General features: G+C 34.9%; 1 protein-coding gene across 1 annotated transcript in view; it reads left to right on the plus strand.

The window, feature by feature from the left end:
* The window catches only part of cad (caudal type homeobox), an 88,273-nt gene that overhangs the window by 59,920 nt on the left and 6,300 nt on the right, over positions 1-22,053 (plus strand). The gene's annotated exons all lie outside the window — the stretch shown is intronic.

Here is a 22,053-nt window from a genome sequence, read left to right on the forward strand (position 1 = left end):
GCTTAGTTACCCCCAGGCTCACGCTGCCAGGTGTGAGATAGGGGCCTAGTAGACTTTCGCCCGCTCATCCGTCTGCCGGAACACCTTCGAGTGGGTCCGGTTCCGGGGCGCGGGACTCTGGACTGCTGATTGGGCGCAGGATTTCTTAATTCTGTTTTGCGATTATGGATGCCGTGAGGGTACAGATTAGTGAACTTGATACCATCCGCCAGCAGAATGGTACACTCACTTATACTGAAAATAAGATGTACAATTTCTTACAAAGTATGATTGAAATGCTAGTTGCTGTTAACACAACAGGATAAAACTCAGGATAAATCCTCACAAGGTAAAAATCCTGATAATGATAGAGACAGAAGTCCTATTAAATTACACAACAACTTTGATACTCTAAATGAAATACCATTGGATCAGCCCACGAGCTCAGATGATGATTTACCAAAGACTAAAGGTGATCAAACAGTCAGAATTAGATCTCAAAGACAAAATTTTAAGAAAATTAAGCTTAGTAGTTCCCCTAAAAATACTACACAAAAACAACAAAGTCAGGACAGTATCTCAGATACACCAGCTACTGAGGTAGCAGTTAATCAAAATACTCATACACAAATTAATGCGACAATGGATACCACCTCACCAGATAACGAAAACCCCACTGACATGAATACAAATAAGCAAAAACAAAATAATAGGAATTCAAAAATTCCGCCAATTACTCTTAAAGAAAATAAATTGAAATGGAGTGAAATTCGATCTATCTTCCTACAGCGAAAAATCAAATTTCACGGGGAGCATATTCCTTCGGGAAGTATCAAAGTCATTACTGAAACACCCGACGATTATCGGACTGTAGTCCAAATACTTAAGGAAAAACAAGTAGAACACCATTCGTACATCCTCCCGGAAGACCGATATTTAAAAGTTGTCCTTCGAGGACTTACTGAACATACTCTGATCGATGATATCAAATCTGAACTTGAACAACTTGATTATCATATCAAAGATGTTAAACAGATGACAAGACGGCGTAACGGAGAGGTTACCAAACTTCCTCTGTTTTTAATTTCGCTACCAAAAAGTGACAAGTCCAAGGAAATATACAATGAGAGATTTCTGTGTCACATGAAAATTAAGATCAAAGAGTATTTAGGTCGACAAGGACCCCTGCAATGTTTTCGTTGCCAGGGGTTTAATCATACACAAGCGGGCTGCAATTATGCACGCAAATGTGTCAGATGTGGCAAAGGGCATTTTGTTAATGAATGCCCTGATAAAAATAACAATGACAAGCCTCCAGTCTGTGCTAATTGCGGGGGTTCCCACACTTCCAGTTTCAGGGGGTGTGAGAAATTCCCCAAAAGAAAATCTGAGAAACCAATCAATTTCCCCAGTAGGGTGACTGAAAATAAATCCTATTCGCAGGCGCTCTCCACAGGCCTATACTCTGATATAAGCTAAACAAGTCTTCACGGGCCTTGCGGAACTTGTTTCCGTAATAAAAAATGCGGGATTTCAGATCTCGCAACAAGTCAAAGAAATAAAAGAAAATAATCAAAAGAAAAATACTTCTTCTACTATAGATAATGGGTCAAACTAGACCAACAAAAGTTCCCATCTCTATCATGACTTGGAATGCCCGTAGCATTCATTATAAGCTCACTGAACTGTCTAACTTCATCACGTGTCATAATATTGACGTGGCGCTCATTACTGAAACCTTCGCTACGCCTAGCACCTCGATGAAGATTCCTAATTATTTATGCTATCTATGCGACCGTCTAAGTCACCGAGGTGGGGGGGTCGCGATTTTTGTACGCAACTCTCTCCAATCTTGTCTGATCTGCGAAGAGCGATATAATGGGCATGAAATTGTGACTGTGTCTGTATTTCTGCCGCATTATGGAAACGTATACTTCACTTCTATGTACAATCCTCCACAGAATATGCTTGATATAAATTATCTCGCAAAAATACTTGACATCAATAAACAAGTCATCCTTGCTGGGGATTTAAATGCCAAAAGTCAGGAATGGAATTGCAGGAGAACAAATAAAAATGGAATTAAGCTTTCCGATTTCATTAATAATCACCCTATTTATTTTCATGTACCAAGCGAGTACACGTATTTGCCGAATAATCCCAATACAGGTGACATTTTGGATATTTTCATTTCTACCATCTCCCTCTCTTTCAATCTAGAGGTGATTCAAGATTTAGATTCAGACCACTGCCCGGTCATTGCGACACTAGGTACAAACAAAGATATTATGGATGAACAAATTAATTCAACTAACTGGAAAATCTTCAATGAAATTCTCTCAGAATGTAAAACTAACAGTATTTTACGCACTCCGGAGGATATTGAGATTGCGACCAAGCATCTTACAAATGACATACAAAGTGCCTACCATGCGGCCACGAGAAAAATTCCTAGAAGACAGGTTACTAATAAATTACCACAAAGGAATAAAAGTCTCATCAGAGATCGAAATAAGCTCAGGAAAAGGTATCATCTCACTTGCAATCCTGATACCAAAAAAGAGATGAATAGACTTGGTAAGGAGATTAAAAGACAGATAAACTCCCACCGTAAAGAGCTCTGGGATGAGAAAATTGAGAGTTTTAACGAGCCTAGCAGCTCATTCTGGTCGTTTGTAAAACGTCTTAAAAATAAACCCACAGTTAATAGACCGATTTACCATGAGCATGGCATTGCGCTCACAAATATAGAAAAATGCAATACGCTCGCTGAGCACTTTGAAAAACAATTCATCACAAACACTTATCCATGCAATCAGGATTTTACAACTCATGTGAACTCCACAGTGTCAGAATGGCTTTGCAAAAATAATCTGCAAAATCACTTAGAACTTACCTCACCACAAGAAATCATGAATATAATTAAAAAGCTCAGGAATAGAAAGGCCCCCGGGCAGGATAATGTTAATAATGTAGCACTGAAATGACTGCCAATAAATATGATTAATCGACTTACAGGTATTCTGAATGCTTGCCTGTACAATAGTTATAATATATGGAAGTCTGCTAAAATGATAGTGATACCAAAGCCGGGAAAGAATCTGACGAAAACGGATGGGTACAGGCCCATTAGCCTACTGCCCAGTATGGGAAAAATACTTGAAAGAATTGTCCTCAGCAGAATACAACCACACCTGGATAAATTACCACTTGAACAGTTTGGATTCAGGAAAGCCCTATCCACGACAAAACAACTGGTTAGACTTAATGAATTCATAGGTAGTGCAGTGCACAACAAAAGATATGTTGCCTTACTCATGCTAGACGTGGCGAAGGCGTTCGACCGCGTCTGGCATGAGGGGTTAATTTATAAATTAATCAGTCTGCAGTTCAGCACTGAGTTAATCAAAATTATTCACTCGTTTCTTTCAAACAGAACATTCAGTATTCACATTGATGATAGCACCTCAGATAAGAAGCAAGTACAGGCCGGGGTCCCTCAAGGATCTATTTTAGGGCCCGTGCTCTATTTATTCTACGTGGCAGATCTACCTGCAGAACATCTAGATCCAAATTTTTTCATGGGCTGCTACGCAGACGACACAGCTTTTGCCGTCAAGTCTGGGTCACCAAATTTTGCGATTAAGAAACTTCAAAAATTTATGCCGAAACTTGAAACCTGGTGTGCAAATTGGAAAATTGCAATTAATGCAGATAAATCTAAGCTTATGATTTTTAAAAAGAACAAAATGAATCACCCATTAACTGCACAACTGTTGTTATTTGATACTGTTGTACCAGTTGTAAAAACTGCTACTTACTTAGGTCTAAAATATAGTGCTAATTTCCTTTGGAAAGAGCATGTAAAATGTGTCAGAGGTAAGACTATTGGAGTAATTCAAAGTCTCAAGCCGCTCCTGTCTGCGACCTCCAAATTAGACATCAAGAGGAAGAGACATATTTATAACTCCATTATACGTCTCATTTTTGCGTACGCTTCTCCGGCCTGGGCAACAGTTCAGAAAAAGGAGTTGAACACGCTACAAATTATTCAAAATAAAGTGCTTAGAAATGATTACAAATGCTCACTACTATGTCTCAAATCAAACCCTGCACAATGATCTAAAAATGGAATCTGTAGAAACATATCTACACAAAGTAAATGATAAATTCTTCAATAAAGCACAAGAATGCAACCATATGACCGATTTAAATGTATTAGATTATGTTATTCTCGAAGAAGATGCTGCACTTAGACCGCTCGCGGCCCACCTCGCCAGTGACTTAAATTTTCCCACATAAAATTATCATGATGGGAATGCACAGTGCCTGTTTATATTGTATATAGTGTATAGTGTATTTTATTTTATTTTATTTCTCACTTTTTATATTGTATGCTTAGTTTGTATGTTCTTTTCACTTGTTTTTATATAATAATGTATGCTCATGTTTAATTATTATGATTTATGTTAATTCAGATATCATGATTGAATCTATTGGATTATGTCTGTGACTTCTTTTAAGATACAACGCAAACATATCATACAGTCCCTCACGGCTCCTGCTTTGCAAACTTCTGGATGCGCGCGCCATTCTTTGGCCTTGCGACTCATGGTCGCCCCCTGTTGCCACCTTTGACCTCCTTGGAACTTGTTATGAAAAATTCAAAGTCTTGCGCCCTTCGGGCTTAATTTTCAAGAGCCGGATAAGTTGCGCAGCTGCGCGACACTTCGGCAATAACCGTGCAGACTAGACTAGGTCCGTCTTTCTACGGACCTTGCATGTAGCTAACCAGGCCATGTTATATCCAGTTTGGCCGTGGATAATTTTGGTTATTGGGTCGGTTTGGAATTTGCGACAAAAAACTTCTATCTGCGATATGCTATCTGCGAGGAAAAAAATGTACTGCAATTTTGAATCAAACTATTAATTATGTAGGCTATGTACTAGTAATTAATTACGTACAAAGTACCAAGATGTTCAGCCATCGCGAATCTAACGTTGAGCTAACCGTTCATATTCCGCGAAATAGCTAGTCTATCACTGAATGGATGAGCCGTGGTTAAGAATCAATCAAACAAATTTTTAAAAAAAATTGAAATATGTATAAAAGCAACCAGGAGATGTCACTGAATTCAATAAACTATAGTCTGAAAATGCTATGAGAATCTGTTACTTTAGAATAAGCATTTCAAACCCATTTCCCCCCAAAACCATCGCTAGTTACCATACGGCAACGACTAATGCGGAAAAAAGATGGAATATTCTGATTTGCTAAAATCCCCTAACTATGTTTGTGTGGTGATGACGTCACAGGTTACGATCGTAAATGAAAGGAGTTTCACTGCGACCTTAAAGTGCCTATTTAAAGTATCAGACTGAGTCCTGTTATTACAAAATGGGAACTTCAAGGTTATTTTTCATCGTTCAGTTTGATTTGTAACCATGAGAACAACAGCTGCGAAAAAAAAAAAAAAAAAAAAAGGTCAAGTTGCTTAATCCTTTCCCCTTCTCCCAATTTATTTCCGTTTCGATACATACTAAGCAAACGATTGAAGGCGACTTCAACTAAAGCCTCGAATAAAGCGGGGAAAATAAATGCTGTGCTGCGACGACACGAATTACGATCGCAGATGGGATGGGATCTGGGACTGGAAACGATCTTTAAGTGGCTGTTTTCAAGTAACATTCTATAATTTTTGTTTCCTTCAGTTAGAAATCTTTCAAAGAAAAAGCCCACAAAAATGTTCAAAAAGTTGAGGGGGTATTTTTAAATTTTACTTTTCGAAGCAAAATAACAGTCAAAGTGCATAAAACAAAAACAGAGACACAGAATTATCGAACATAAGAACAAGTAAAGAAACTAGAATTAATACAATAACTAATAAACAGACTAATAAACTGGAATAACAGTATAGCAAACCTTTGCTTAACGCGATTTTGCGTGAACAGATTATCTTGATTGCCTCCATTTAATTTGTCCAAATCGATAATTTAAATTATATGCTGAGTTGCGATAGTCCTTTCTAATGGCTAGTTTGAATATTCATTCATTCAAGAAGTCAAACATTGCTTAGAATAGCAAAACTTGAGCTTAAAATTCTGCTAACTCTCGGTGATGTTCCAGGATACGGTGTTGAAGCAACATCGCATCCAAATGTAGAGGTTCTATTCATTCCACCCAGCACCACTTTTTTAATCCAGCCAATGGATTAAGGAAAACATAAACAAAGCCAATTATGTCAAGCAAGTTTATATCTCTGCAAATAAAGCACTTGACAAAGAAAAGCACGACAAACTAATGACATTTTCGAAGCAATTCAGTATGAAACATTGCATAGAAATTATTACTCGCATAAGTGAATTCATCAACAATGAATGCTTGCTAGCATTAGCTTTGGTCAGAAGAATGTCATACTCGTTTCGTTTTAATGCGAAATTTTGTTTATTAAGCAATTTAACAACAGAGAATAATAAGATTAAACAATTATTATACGCACAAATCAGTTTTTATGCAAATTAAGAATTATTAAATTATTTTGAAATATATAAAGAGAAATTAAATGACCATGTAATAAAATGAACGTCATATTTTTAATAGTTCTTTCCCCCCCTCCCTTAGCTTGCTTGTCTGTGTGATGTATGGGAGTACGTGTAAAGGAATCTGTGTAAAAAGTAAAGCGCTTTAATGATTTGATTATTCTCTATACATTATTACGCATATAAATTAGAAGAAAAAATTTCATCCGATAAAATTTATCTGTTGCAAATTTAAATTTAATGGATTATACAGAAAATTACATTCACACAAGATTAAAATGAAATAATTTTACCGTTAAAAAAAAAAAGTAAATATGGACTTTTATGCAAAAAGTGTCAAAATGTTGAAGCATAACATTTTGATTTTTAGTGCTTGTAAGTGATTTCTCATTTTTATAAATTGAAAGACCATCAATTTCTGTATAAATTATTTTAAATAATATTTCTGAATTAATATGCCTGTAATTAAAGTAAAACACAACTCCGCTAAAATGTTCATGCCCTGTGTGTATCAGATGTGATGATGTGAATAGCAGTTTTTTCATTTGCATTCATTCTATAAAAAGTTTTCTTAGGGAAAATGTTGCTATAATTCTTTAAATATTTTTCTTTTCATTAAGCGTGCACGATATTCAGGGGTTAATTGAAAACTTTAAGTAGTTTTCTCGTAATTATAGTAATAATATTCTTTATTCTAAACATTCAGGGATTAAATTCATTACTTATCCTATCAAAATGTGTTTTTTATTGTCTCTTATTGACACTAAATGTCATCGTAGGCTTAAAACAGAATAGTTATCATCAGTTGGAAGTTGACGGCCTCGATGTTGCCAAATTAATATGTAAATAATTTTATTATTGGTTTACATTTTTTAATTTAGAACGAGGTTCAAACTTTGGGCAGATTATGTAAAATTATGAACAGAATAAATAAAATATGTGAGGAGTTAAAAATAAAGAGATAATTTATACAAGAGGTTCAGATGTATCCTTACATAATGGGTTAATGGTTTCTACGTGCAGTGCACAGTACACATTTTTAAACCAGAATTGGAAACCGTAATAATAATAGATCAAATAAGAATAAAATGATTCGTGATTAAATTTAAGAAACACGTTTCAAAATGAGAAAAACTAGCGATAAACCGAAGTTCGAGGGTCTGAACTTAAGACCTCCCTTCCCCTCGCAATTCAGCGAGCTGACCACTCAGCTAACTGTGGCAATCGCTCTCAGGAAAACAATGGAGCAATTAGAAGTCACTCCAACGGTAATTTAAATTAATATTCAATAACTGAGTGTCATATGGCCGAGGTTTTAACTGTCGTAGCTGTATTTTATTGTATATACTTTCACAGTCAACTGTTTTATTTCAGAAATTGTTATTTTGTAGTTAGTTTGTGATGTATTTGATATTGAGATACTTACAGAGCTTCTTGTTACACATGAAATAGGGAACATTTGTAATAACTAAGGAGAATTTTGTAAGGTAGACAATTTGATTTCGTAGAAACTGTAATTTATTTAGGTTCCTACTGCTTACAGTATTACATGCATGTGAAGTATATGGATATACTGGACGGATTATAGGTTTATAAATATGCAGGTTTTTCCCTTTAATAAAGATTTGAAATTTCTTCCAATATATATGATTTGAGAGAACTGAGGATGCCGTAAGCAATGCTGATGATTTATTGCTATGGACATTTACGATCTCTTTAAACAGAAACCCACCGCTTTGTGGCTCCTACGCCACACTGAAAACTGTAAACAAGAAATTCTTTCTGGTTATGACACTTAATAAGAACACAGTCAGTGACTAGCTGTTCGTTCACATCGCGGACGAAAGAGCTGAACACGAGTGAACTCAGATTCACTTCCTCTGACGAGGTACAAATTTTCGCCTTTCAAAACAATAAGGAGCGTACTCGTGTGGTCGGACCTTTAGGAGGCACCGGCGGCCACCTATTACGTACCTCCACAATAAGACGGCCACCACTTCTGGCCTTAGGACTGGCCAATGCTGGATAGGCAAGTGCCCGCCATTGAAAAAAAGAAAAGTATATATCAGGTTACATTTATAAAGGAAACATCGATAAGTAATTGGTATTTTGTCATCCTTTGGAAGAATATGCGAGAAAGGAAGACATAATGTTGATGAATTTTTATAAACTAAAAGTTAATCATGGAAAAGTAACACTGAAGTATGCAGAATGGTGAAAAAGCGAGGACATGCAAAAATATTGGTTTTAAATCATTTGTTAAAGCTGTTGGTAATGACGATACAACTTTTACCCATTTCCTGATTCACTGAAAGGCTTTTACTTCATAAATAAATACACAAGAAAGAAAGGAGAAAAAAGAAACTCTGAAATTCAGATTTTAATGTCACACCAAAGGACTTGTTACAGTTTTTTACTTCCTTGTACGAAGTAAAAAGGAAGTATTGTAATCGCAAAAAGTTTCAGGCTGCATATTTCAACGAAAATATCCATTTTGACCGCTATCGAATGCAATTTAACGATGTTTTTGCGTGGCATCTGTACGTAAGGACAGAATAAAAGACTCTTTTCTTCCAGAGAAATTATAAAACTGCTTTAAAATGAATTCTGAAGAGAATTTTTCGTGGTGCCTATACGAACGTATGTACGTACGTATCTCGCATAACTCAAAAACGAGTACCCTCAGAACGTTGAAATTTTGTATATAGGACTGCTATAACATGCAGTTGTGCACCTCGTATTTTGGTTGCAATCGGCCGCACCAAACGTATATAAATATATTTATATAGTATATATCCACTCTGTTACTCGGCTCAGTGATCTCAGTTTCTTTACTCTTATATGTTTGTAAATTGTACATTTTTTGCTTAAAAAATGATTGAATTATGTTCTTATTTTCCGGTAAGGTTTTTATGCCTTTCGTCAATCTGGAAACAATATTTGTACAATTATCAACAATTTAAAAGCTGTTTAAGTGCGGCTAAATTTTAAATAACATGGCGGACATATTTGTTTATATTTGAAACAGCAGAATAGTAGATTTGTTGCCAATCTAGAGAGACTAAGCTTCGCAACAACAAAGATAACGCCTTCATTTATTCTTGCGAATTAAATCATGCTTAATCCTTTCTGGAATTTTTTCGAGGAAATACGTGTTTAAGATTTACTTCGTAATTTTTAATACAGATATTTTGAGTTTTTATGTATTTTTGCCTTGTCGCGAAGTGAGAACTGAATTAATTGGATACTAAATACTAAATCGTCTGTGAAAAACTGTTTCCTTTTTGTTTGCTTAATTTCTTTTACACATCGTTCTAGCTTTATTATAGTATTTGAATAGAACATGTGACAACGATTAGATAATTCTTCAAATGATATAAATTTTGTGCATTCTGAGTTACAATATGAACGAAATATTAAGTGAACCTAGCGCCAGAGTATCGCTATGGTAAACAAATATAGTGAATTTTAAAGTGTGCATTTATTCTATTGTGGTTTATACGCTGTCGACGAAGTAGATTTAATTCAATCCAATAAGTTTAAATGAAATGCAATAAAAAATGCGTATGAATTGATATTCCGTACAAGGAAGTCATGTGGTGTACACATCAGATTTTTTTTCATGGTTCGCTGAATATTGTTCGAATAAATGTGCCCCAAATTATAGTGTTGTTAAGGGTTGATTTCGCTGGAAAACTGTACGCTGGAAAGTGCTTATTGCTATACAGACCCATTTTGATGGTTAATAATGGGAAGATGAGGAAACCTCAGTGAAGGAAGTTGGATTGCATTTCTTCTCATTCAGAGCGATGGCAATACTAATTTATACAATCTAGAAACCATAGGAATAGATGATTTTTGCGAAACTGAGAAATCTGCAGAATTGGTAAAAAGGGCTTCAGAATAGTTTTCTACGACCGTTGTTGTAAATGGGGGGGAGTGGATATGAAATTCGATTTCCATAGATGCGAAAGTTAGATGAATAGCCAAGTTATAGAGAAATCGCAGGGACAAAATTAATAAGGAAATATGCATGATCTCAGACATCAAGAAAGCCTTCTTACAAATACGTGCTTCTGAGAAAGATAGAAAATATCTGAAATATTTATGGTGGGAGGATAGAATCAAGAAGATCACCAAAGTATTTCAGCATGGTAGAGTTATCTTCGACCTGTATTGTGGTCCCTTCTTATTTGGTGTAATTCTCCTGTTCAAGATATTTCGGGAAAGTTAAGAAATTCCTTTCATGTAGACAATTGTGTCACCTATGTGGATTCTGAACAGAAGCTTGAAAGATTCATAAAATGTTTTTCGGAAATGATGCCTGACGCTAAATTTGAACTCGAGGGGAGAGTGTTTACCGAAAGAACACAGTTGAATGAAGAATCTGAAGTTTCACTTGTTTTGGGTATTCTTTGGTACAGGTTAGAAGACGACCTCTTTTGTGATATTCCAGCTACTGAAATGCCTGAAGGATGAGTGACGAGGTGTTATCTTTGGCTCACCAAGTGTTCTATTCAGTTACTTTCACAAGTCCAGTGATATCATGCCCGAAGCCTTTACTTCAAGGAAGTTGGCAATCAAAATTAAGTGGAGATTCTGAAGCGCCAAGTGAAAAAGAAAAATTTCTGAAGTGGTTGAAGATATGCAGAAAACTGGCATTATTAAAATACCATGTAAAATATTTTTGAAAGAGAACTGCCTTTTGCAATTATATATGTTTTGCGATGCCAGTAAAATTAAAATCGTATGCGGCTGCTGGTTTCTCCCGGGTACAGACTAATGACGGAACTACTTACAATTATGGATGGTTAAATCTAGAATTGCTCTATTAAAAAACATTTCGATGCCAAGGCTTGAACTGCTAGCCTATTGCTTGGGGCTCGACTTCCTCAATTTGTGAATTTAAATTTTCAAACCACAGAAACCTACTTTTGAACAAAAGAATCGAAAGAAATATTTGTTAAGAATCGATTAAAGGAGATAAGAGAGTTATCGAGCATTGAAAACTGAAAACATATTCCTTGGAAATTACGTCCCGCAGGTCTTCTCTCTCGAGAATGTACTGTGCAGAAATTCCTGTCTCCTGGTCTCCAGCTGGTGGGAAAGGCTATCATGGTTAAAATATGGAAAAGAAATATGGTCTCAATCTGATGATTTAATTGGCGAAGAAGTGATTAAAGAAAAATCTAAGAAAACTGTCAGTCTTATATCTAATGGGAAGGATGAAAATTACGATGGTAAGCATGAGTCAAGACAAAGTTTGCGGAGAAAAATGGTACAAGAGATTATAGGTTTCCTGTCATCTTTTCTGAAAAACGTGAACTAGCAGAACTTCTTGTCAGAGAACTTAAAATTGATGGATGCTAGGTTACAAATTCTGTCAGCCAGTTAAGAGAGAAGTTTTGGACTGGCCATGCGGGGAGAATAGTACATTCAGTAATTAAAAGACGCATACGATGCAAGAGATATAATGCCTGTATAAATGCATTGAAACAGAATCTGTTTGCCTTCTGAAAGAAAAAAAAAGAGGCTTTCTGGTTCTGAAGTTGCATCTACTCAATTTAAAAGCTGCGATTGAAGTATTTAAAAGAAGGTGTGGTAAAAGCTGAGTTGTCCTTCACACTTGCGCTTTGTATCGAGTTTTGCGTCTAGAGCTCTTTCTTTCCCTTTTCGTCAAGGCTTTGCTTTTTAATTCTTAGATGATTTACTGCCCAAAATTACATATTCATAGGGTCGGAAAACATGTCTCAAAACTTGGACTGGAAAAGCATTGAATTCGAAGGTTCCAATAATTTGTAAATGGAAATTCATCCGTTGGGTGAGATGGATTTGGGGAGCGTATGATTCAAATGACTAAAAGACGCCTTCAACGTGTTTTAACACGTGCATCTATCTGTCTGTTATGAGAAAATGACTCTGCGATTATGAACTATGTGAAAATGAACACTCTGTGACTGTGAAGCTGTGATAAATTCAAGACCATTGATTTACTTCCCCAACGAGCCCGGTGATTTGATTCCGTTAACCCCTGAAATGATTTTGAAGAATAATCCGACGGTGGGAGTTTACGATCTTGATCATTTGGATAAGATGAATGTCAGCAAAAGATGGGGATACCAACAGACTCTGAAGAACATTTAAGAAAGAGATTCCGATTAGAGTATTTGGAACTGGATTACTTTAAATCAGCTAAAAGTACAGTGTCACAATTGCTAAAAGTACAGTGTCTCACAAAAGTTTTCGCACACTTAAAGAATTTGCAAATAAAGCGCTGTAACCCGGAATTGAATTCGAATATAAAGCCCAATATTTTTTATATCATCTCCATGTGATTTTGAATAAAACCAAACTTTTTAATTCTGACTTATTTTCTTTACCTAAAATTGAAAATTTAAGGAAGCATACATAAAAAACGCCAGAAAAGTGATTGTACACCGAAGCAATTTCGTAAAATTTCGCAAATAAAATTATCATATACCACTACTTATTTTGGCACTTTGGTGATGTTTAAAAGTTGTTTACCTTTATTTTTTGCTTGCTTACTTCATTGTATTTTAGCTAATATTTAAAGATAGCTCGTGGTCGTAAGTAAACAACGAACAGAAATTGAAAATTGATCATTTTTTATCATAAGGATGGAAATTCGATTCGGGATATCGCTAAATTAGTAAATTTACCCCATTCTACGGTACAGCATGTGATGAAATGCTTTAAAGAAGAAATTCAAATCCAAAATAAAGAGAGGGCAAAGAGAACTCAGCGTGACCAGAGATTTATTTATAGTTAGAAAAATCTGTGAAAAATCCATGTTTGAGTAGTTTAAAGATTTCTACAGAATGTACTGAAAAATTTTCTACTTCAATTTCACTTAAAACTATTTGACTGGTACTCAGATCAGCTGGATTACATATATGCTCTTCACGAAGAAAATTTTTTGGAAGTACAAAAAATAGAAAGCTTATGCTTTTCTTCTCGAAATCAATGGTAAATTAGCCAGAAGCGAATTAGAATCATAATTTCTAACACGCTTCGGGCATTAGAAATTATGATTCATTAAGGCAAAAAGGACACGAATTGTCTTATTTGCAGATGAAAGCAAATTTAACATTTTTTTATTCCGATGGGCGTATGATTCAAATGACTAAAAGAGAAACTAAGTTGCCAGAAATACCAATTTTTAAATAATATCACCCCAAAAAAATTTTTTTAAGTAAATTTCAGTCGAATTACAGTTAATTTCTATTTATTGCATAATGTAAAAGGTAGAATTATAAAATTTAAGAAAATATAAAGCACTGAGGAAAAAATACATTAAAAATGCAGTTTAGTATGATAGAGTTCAAAACAGGGTTCAAGGCAAAGTCCAACTTTACAGTTTTTGCACGAGATTCAATAAATCTAATTAATAATCAATTTAATTATTAATCTAATCAAAAATCTAATTAATAATTCAATTTAATTAAATAATCAAGATAATCGCTGAATGTTTTCAAGCGGCCATTTCTGTAAGAAAAAAGCGGCAAAATGTCGTGTTTGAGCGGTAATACCACGTGCCTTCAAACGCCCCAATTTAGCGGACAACTAACGATATTTGTTGTCCAAACGTAAACTAAACGTCTAATACTGTATATAATTTATTTCAGTGGTCGAATGGGGAAAAAACGGGATGCGCTCATCAATAAAGGAAGAAAAACACATGCCCGCGGAAATCGCGGGATGAGCAGCCAGAGGCTTAAATAATTTTGATGGCACAATGAACCATGCACTTTATTTAAATATTTGAGTAGCTAACTTAAAATCATCAAGCCAAAATTTGGATACTGGAAACAACTTTATTTAATCAGGATAACGATTCTAAACACACGGCCCTCAACGTTCGCCTTTTGGGTGTCCATAATTGTCCACAAATTCTGAAAACACCACCTCAGTCACCAGATTTAAACCCAACAGAACACGATGGAGAGAATTAGAGGTTTAGAGTACGAAGACACAACATTAAAACGAAAAACTAACTAAAAACAATAATGATGGGAGAATGAAGAACATTGATGCAGATATTACAAACTGGTGAACTCTATGCCCAGGCGTTTCAAAACTCCAAAAAATACTGCAATCTGTACTACAAAATACTAACTGACAGAAATCACGAAGATTTTTGTGAGGTAACTTTTCTGTTATTTTTTTATTACTGATTTTTCAAAAAAAAATGTTTTAATATGTTCATAAAGTAATGTAGTTTTGCTAAGAGAAATTTATAGATATTATTAAAAATTTTCATTCTAAAATATTAATTTTTATGAATGAATAAAGCAATATTTCACTGAAACTCGTAAGTGTACAAACACTTTTGTGAGCCACTGTAAATGATGTTCTTCTTATAGAAAGTGATTCAAAGAGAATTCTGTGGCCTATAGCAAAATTCGTTGAAACATATCCGGGGAACGATGAGAGCATTCGTGTTATAGTCTACAAGAGGCTAGATTGTACGGCCAGCCAAAAGAATTTATCCTTTGAAAATTGGCACAGCTATGCCGGTGACGACCCTACGCAGTTTCGAGCGTATGTATGCCTGTCACAACTCTGTGAAGGTGACAAAGATAAATTAATTCTTCAAAAAATCTTAACAATCTTAATCTTCAAACAATAGTTTAATGCACATGCTTATGTTCTGTATTTTTATTATTACTTTGTATTTGTAATCTGTTATATTTTAATTATTTGTGGGTGCCACCTGATTGGCACTGTACCGTTATTTTTCGCAACATCTTATGTTTCCGCTTTTCGCCATTCGCTGATCTCACAGCTTTTATTAAAAACCTGTTTAGAAATGAAGCTTGTTTGAAACTCTTGACATTTTAACCTCATGCTTTGTATATTATGTAATATATTACGGCTTGTGTATATTTTGTCTTGTGATTATCGATGAATACTTATATGCAAGTATTCATCAATAATCACAAAACAAATTGTGTTCGATTTGATGTAATGCCTTGTGTCCTGGCAACCAGGTGTTTAATCACAATTCTAACCATCGTCTAATCGCATGCCGGTAACTAGAGTCGTTTGTATGTCGGTGTTGTAGGTGATCGGCCCGACGCAGGGGCGATCCTGTGCAGTGTTGGTCCTATGAATGTGCCTATGCAGATAATCTCTCTTGAAAACCTTATGTTAAAAAATAGCCTAAATATATATATAAGGAGAAATTTATCATCACTAAACACATATCTAAACTTTAAATTATCCTTCATTTTTTGTATTCAAGGATCGATTGTGACGAAACGCGATAATCCTCGAATAATTGTGCATCTTCTAAAGGAAAACTATTTCCCCTTGAAAGGTCAATTCTCCATTGGCAAATAAACAATAATTTAATTTTAATTTTTTCATTTTGTTTCAATTGTAAAATTTTTTTAACATTTCTGTTTCCTTTGTATAATATTAATGTATCATACATTCAGGCAAATTTTAATAGCATTTTTAATGATCACCATTCATCAGTCGAGTGTGACTTTCATATTTCACACTTCTATTAGTTGACATATTAGTTCTTGTTGTATCATAAATTATAATACGACGTTTAGCTTAAGAGAGCTTCTCCTGACGCATGCGCCGTTCGCGTTTATCCGCGCCGGGTGATGATGACGTAACTGTTTATTACGTATGTATGTATATGTATATCTCTTTTTCTTCTTCGCCTTTTTTCTCTGCTGTACGCAACTATGTTTAAGTTAATCTCTGTCATTAAAAATGTTCATTGATATTACAATCTATTTAGGCCCATTTATTTCTTCAATGGTTATGGGCCCAGGAACGTTTCAACTGTGCCTAATTAGCAAAATACTTACTTTAAAATGAACATTTTGAAGTTTTCGAGCATTGAACTCTTAAGCCTAATTCAGTGCAAGAACTGTTACGTCTAAGCAACGGTAAGAACTGATCAGTGTTCAGTTAAGCCTATTTTTATATTGTTCAATCTTGGTTTTTGGCTGTGAGAGACTGTATTACATTATGTCGCATTTGACTACTATAGAAAAGCTCGGAAAAGATAATTTTGACAGTTGGAAATTACAAATAGAAGCAGTATTGATTAAAAACGACCATTGGGATTATGTGACCGGTAAAGCGCTAAAACCTGCTGAAGGAACCGAGGACGAAAAGAAATGGCTCCAAGCTGATCAAAAAGCTCGCGCAGATATAATTCTTGCTATTAATCCTAGTGAACTGTGTCATATAAAGCATTGTGTGACATCAAATGCTGTGTGGAATAAACTCAAAGCCGTATATGAATCGAAAGGACCTGCGAAGAAGGCTACATTATTAAAACAGCTTTTATTTAGAAAAATGGTGGAAAACGAAACGATGTCTGAACGTTTGAATAATTTCTTCGAAATAGTTGATAAGCTTAAACAAATGGAAATTGACATAGCTGATGATTTATTATCGATTCTTCTGCTCTATAGTATTGCAGAAATTTTTGAAAATTTTAGATGCGCCATCGAATCAAGAGATGAGTTACCTAGTCCCGAATCTTTGAAAATCAAAATGTTAGAAGAATGGGAAGCAAGAAAACGGAAAACGTCTCAAGATTCACAGAATGCATACTATACTGATTATAAAAGAAGAAATCAAGAACATAAGAAAAATGAAAAATGGAAGGTAAATTCAAACAAAAATTTTCCTGCTGAAAGAAATTTTCGAAACTTGAAGTGTAATTACTGTTCGAAAATTGGGCACAAGGCATCTGAATACAGAAAGAAAATAGCTGATAGAAAATATGCGCAATCAAATAAGGGAAATCAAGGTTCTATGATGGCTTCTAATTATGAACAGCAGATTAGTTTAGCTGTAAACAATACTTATCAGAAGACCTCCTCATGGTGCTTAGATAGTGGCTGTACATCTCACATGTGCAATGACAGAAGGTTATTTTCAGAATTTCACCCTCGAACGAATTCAACCATAAAGTTAGCAGTTGACAAAACATCAAAAATTACAGGAATTGGAACTGTCCTTATAACAGTACCTAACGGAAATAAGACAATTAAACTTACGCTCAAAAATGTGTTATGTGTTCCGGAATTAAAATGTAATTTGCTGTCAACATCTAAAGCTACTGCAAATAATCGTTCAGTGATTTTTACAGAACAACATGCTAGAATAATAGAACCAAATGGATCTATACTAGTGCAGGCTATTCGTCATGGTGATCTTTATTATATACAACCAAGCACTGAAACAGCTGCAATAGCACAGGTAAGTAATTTTGTAAAGTGGCATCTTAAATTAGGTCATTTAAATGAGTCTGGTTTGAAAAGACTTAAGTCTGATAACATGGTTAGAAATTCAAATTTTAATAACACTGAATCTCTAAAAGACTGCAAAGTCTGTATCCGAGGTAAACAAATTGTGCAACCTTTTCAAAAAGAATCAAAATTTCAAAGATGATGAATTACTGAACTTGATTCACTCAGATTTGTGTGGACCTATGAGAGTCCCATCCCATGCTGGTTCGCGTTATTTTGTTACTTTCATAGACGACAAATCGCGTTATGTCGAAGTCAGTTTTCTTAAAACTAAAGATGAAGTGAAAAATGCATTCATTAAATACAAAGTTGCGGTCGAAAATCTTCTAGGAAAGAAAATAAAAATCCTTCGGACTGATAACGGTCTCGAATATCGCGGAGAAGAATTTAATAAATATATTCAAGAATGCGGGATTAAACGAGAATTCTCAGCACCAATGACTCCTCAACAGAATTCGAGAGCTGAACGCATGAACCGCACTTTAACTGAAATGGCCAGATGTTTGTTACTACAAAGTAATCTTCCCCAATCCTTTTGGGTTGAAGCCTTGAACTGTGCTGTTTATATTCGTAATCGTTGCCCGAATCGAAGCCTGGGAGTAAACAAAACACCTTATGAGTTATTTTTTGGCATCAAGCCTGGGAGTAAACAAAACACCTTATGAGTTATTTTTTGGCATCAAGCCAACTGTATCTCACTTCAAAGTATTCGGACAGAAATGTTTTGCACTTAATAAAAGGTCTAAAGGGAAATTCGATTCTCGATCAGAAGAACATATATTTGTAGGATACTCAAATGAATCGAAAGCATACAGGCTGTGGGAAAAAAATTCCAGAAAAATCGTTATAAGCCGAGATGTTAGATTCATTGATGAATTTGAAAACTGTACTAATTATGATAAAGATTTAGAAGTTTTATTTTTCGAAAATATTCCTGATAAAAAGAAGGAAGAACCTCTGAATGTAAAGCAAATATCGGCTGATGAAATAACAGAAGACCCCTCATATATGGCTGAATCATCTGATAATGAAGATTCTGATTCCGAAGCACTACCTGAAATGCAGATTAAAAGGGGGCCAGGTCGTCCAAAGAAAGTCAAGACTGGGAAGCCAGGAAGACCAAAAAAGGAGTACCACAATATAAACATAGAAAAGGAAGAAGCACAAATTGCTGAAGAAGATACAAATCCGACATTAGAAGAAGCATTAAATGGAAGTTATGCTGAAGAATGGCATAAGGCTATGCAAATTGAGTATGAAACACTTGTTAAAAATGGTGCGTGGAAATTGGTAAAGCGACCACAGAACAAAAAGGTAATAGGATGTCGCTGGGTTCTTAGAACGAAATATAATGCAGATGGAACAGTTCAAAAGAGAAAAGCTCGATTGGTTGCTAGAGGATTTGCACAGGAACCTAGAATTGATTTTAATGAAACCTTTGCTTCAGTAGCCAGAGCAAGTTCTATAAGAACTGTGATTGCATATAGTGCTGAACAAGACCTTATGTTATATCAACTAGATTTTGTTATGGCTTATGTTAACGGAGATTTAAAAGAAGAAATTTTCATGGAACAAGCTAAAGGTTTTGAAGACCAAAATAATCCTGATTATGTTTATGCTTTGCAAAAATCTCTTTATGGTTTGAAACAAAGTGGACGACAGTGGTATGAAAAATTAGACAAAAAACTCAAAAACCATTACAATCAGATAAGTGTGTATACAGGATGAAAACATATCAAGGTGAGTTAATTCTAATTTTATATGTGGATGACTTAATAATAACAACAAATAGCTGTGATTTATATACTGAACTTAAAGGTTATCTTTCTAAAGAATTTCATGTTAAAGATTTAGGCAAACTTCATTATTGTCTTGGAATAGAATTTAATCAAGATGTAAATAATAATTCTATTAGTTTATCTCAGCAGAAATATGTTGACAATATTCTACGAAGGTTTAATATGCAAGATGCAAAACCAGTAGCAACTCCTTTAGATCCTAGTGTAAAATTAAGTAAAGAAATGTGTCCTTCTGAAACTGAAAAGGAAGAAATGAACAATGCACCTTATCGTCGTCTAATTGGTTCGCTTATGTATCTTTCTGTGTTTACTAGGCCGGATATTACATATGCCGTCAGTCACCTGAGCCAATTTAATAACAATCCTGGAAAATTACACTGGTTGGCTGCAAAGCGAAAAGGAACTAAAAATAATTGTTTAAAATTTCGAAAGACTGGAAAAGCACTTATTGGATATACTGATGCCGACTGGGCGTCTGATGTTAATACTAGAAAGTCGTATACAGGTTACCTATTCAAGTTTGCTGAATATCCAATAACATGGGGATCACGAAAGCAACAAACTGTTGCATTATCAAGTACTGAAGCAGTACATCAGTCTTTCAGAAAGCGCCAAAGAAGCAGTTTATTTACGTCGTTTCCTTAAAGAATTAAATTTTACTGCTGATTATCCAACCATTATATATTGTGATAATCAAGGTGCACAGAAGCTTATGAAAAATGCTGTTTATCACTCACGCACTAAACACATAGATATTAGACATCATTTCATTCGTGAAATTTATGAAAGAAATGAAATAGACGTTAAATATTTGCCAACAGAGAAAATGCCTGCCGATGTACTGACAAAAACATTGACTGCTTCGAAACATTCCAAGTGCTGTAAATTAATTGGAATAACTGTAAATGATTAATGTTTATTTTTTTTTTAGACGCCAAACGTCGAAAGGGGGATTGTTGTATCATAAATTATAATACGACGTTTAGCTTAAGAGAGCTTCTCCTGACGCATGCGCCGTTCGCGTTTATCCGCGCCGGGTGATGATGACGTAACTGTTTATTACGTATGTATGTATATGTATATCTCTTTTTCTTCTTCGCCTTTTTTCTCTGCTGTACGCAACTATGTTTAAGTTAATCTCTGTCATTAAAAATGTTTATTGATATTACAATCTATTTAGGCCCATTTATTTCTTCAGTTCTACTAGTTACAAATTAATTTAATTTACATTACTGAAGTTATAATAATATTGAAATATTGTCCTTAGAAGGTAATAATTAAGTTCTAATATACATAGCTTTTGTCTCTTATTTTATAAAAAATTCTATTATGAAAGTAACTTTTGGAAAAATTCAGAACCAAAATAATTTATTAAACCAGTACTACTGGGAATATCGAAATCTGATGGTGAGCATCGAACAGAAGTAAATTGTCAAAATAAAATTTTATTCAAATTATATCTCTGCTTTTGGTATTTCATCCGCTCACGTGATAACTTCAAAAGAAGTGTTTGAACTATTTTATCACAAAAAATTAAACACGCGTTGATATAATGGACAAACATGGGTTTTCATGGTTTCTTACCGAACTACGCCGGATCTCGTGTTCTTATCTTAGGGAGCGCGCGAGGGAAAACGGCATCAATTGTCAGCTCCTCAAACAAGAGAGGGTGTCCTTAATTCGCATCGGCGCCCCCACTGATAGCTAGCGTGATATCAGTGAAACGGCGTCTTTTGAAGCAGTTCTCACACCGCAAATGGAAAGGAAGCCGCGCTGCCATTCCACCGTTTCCATGATGCCATACTCTCCGAGAGGTCACTCACGACTTTTAATATTATACTAAAAATAAAACTCCTTCATGACAGCTTTATTAAATATTGGAAATGCGCTTCTAATCAAATGCAATATAATGAAAACGGGAAATTGACCTTCGAATCTTAAATTCGATACACCTCCCAAATGAATAAAAATCAATCTTTTTTGTTAGACATAAGAAATTTTTAAAAAGGAGAGAGAGATAGAAAGAAATATACATGCACATAAATAGAATGCGCAAAATGTGGATTAATGTATTATTACGTTAATAATTAGGGTATGGTTGTGCAAGTCGCATTGCACTTAAAACGCAGAGGATGGGTACGCAACTCATGTGCTGGAGTTGACAAGAAAATGAAAAAATATCTTTCTTTTCATTGTTGTAATAACTTTAAACTTTAATATTCGGAAACTAATCCCCGTTTCGCTGTAAATAAAAAAACCGCATTAACTCAATAAATTATTTATTTACATCTGAAAGGTACAGTGTCCTCTATTTTTCCCCTAGTCACCATGCAGTACATTAAAGCACTTGCCACAGAGTTTTAACAACTTAACCAATCCCTTCCGCATAAAATTCAGCTGCCTGCGGATTCAATCAACTTGTCACAGCG

This window comes from Stegodyphus dumicola, chromosome 5, assembly GCF_044657685.1.
Source record: "Stegodyphus dumicola isolate Sdum_Otavi_A_Nest chromosome 5, ASM4465768v1".
Lineage (NCBI taxonomy): Eukaryota > Metazoa > Arthropoda > Arachnida > Araneae > Eresidae > Stegodyphus > Stegodyphus dumicola.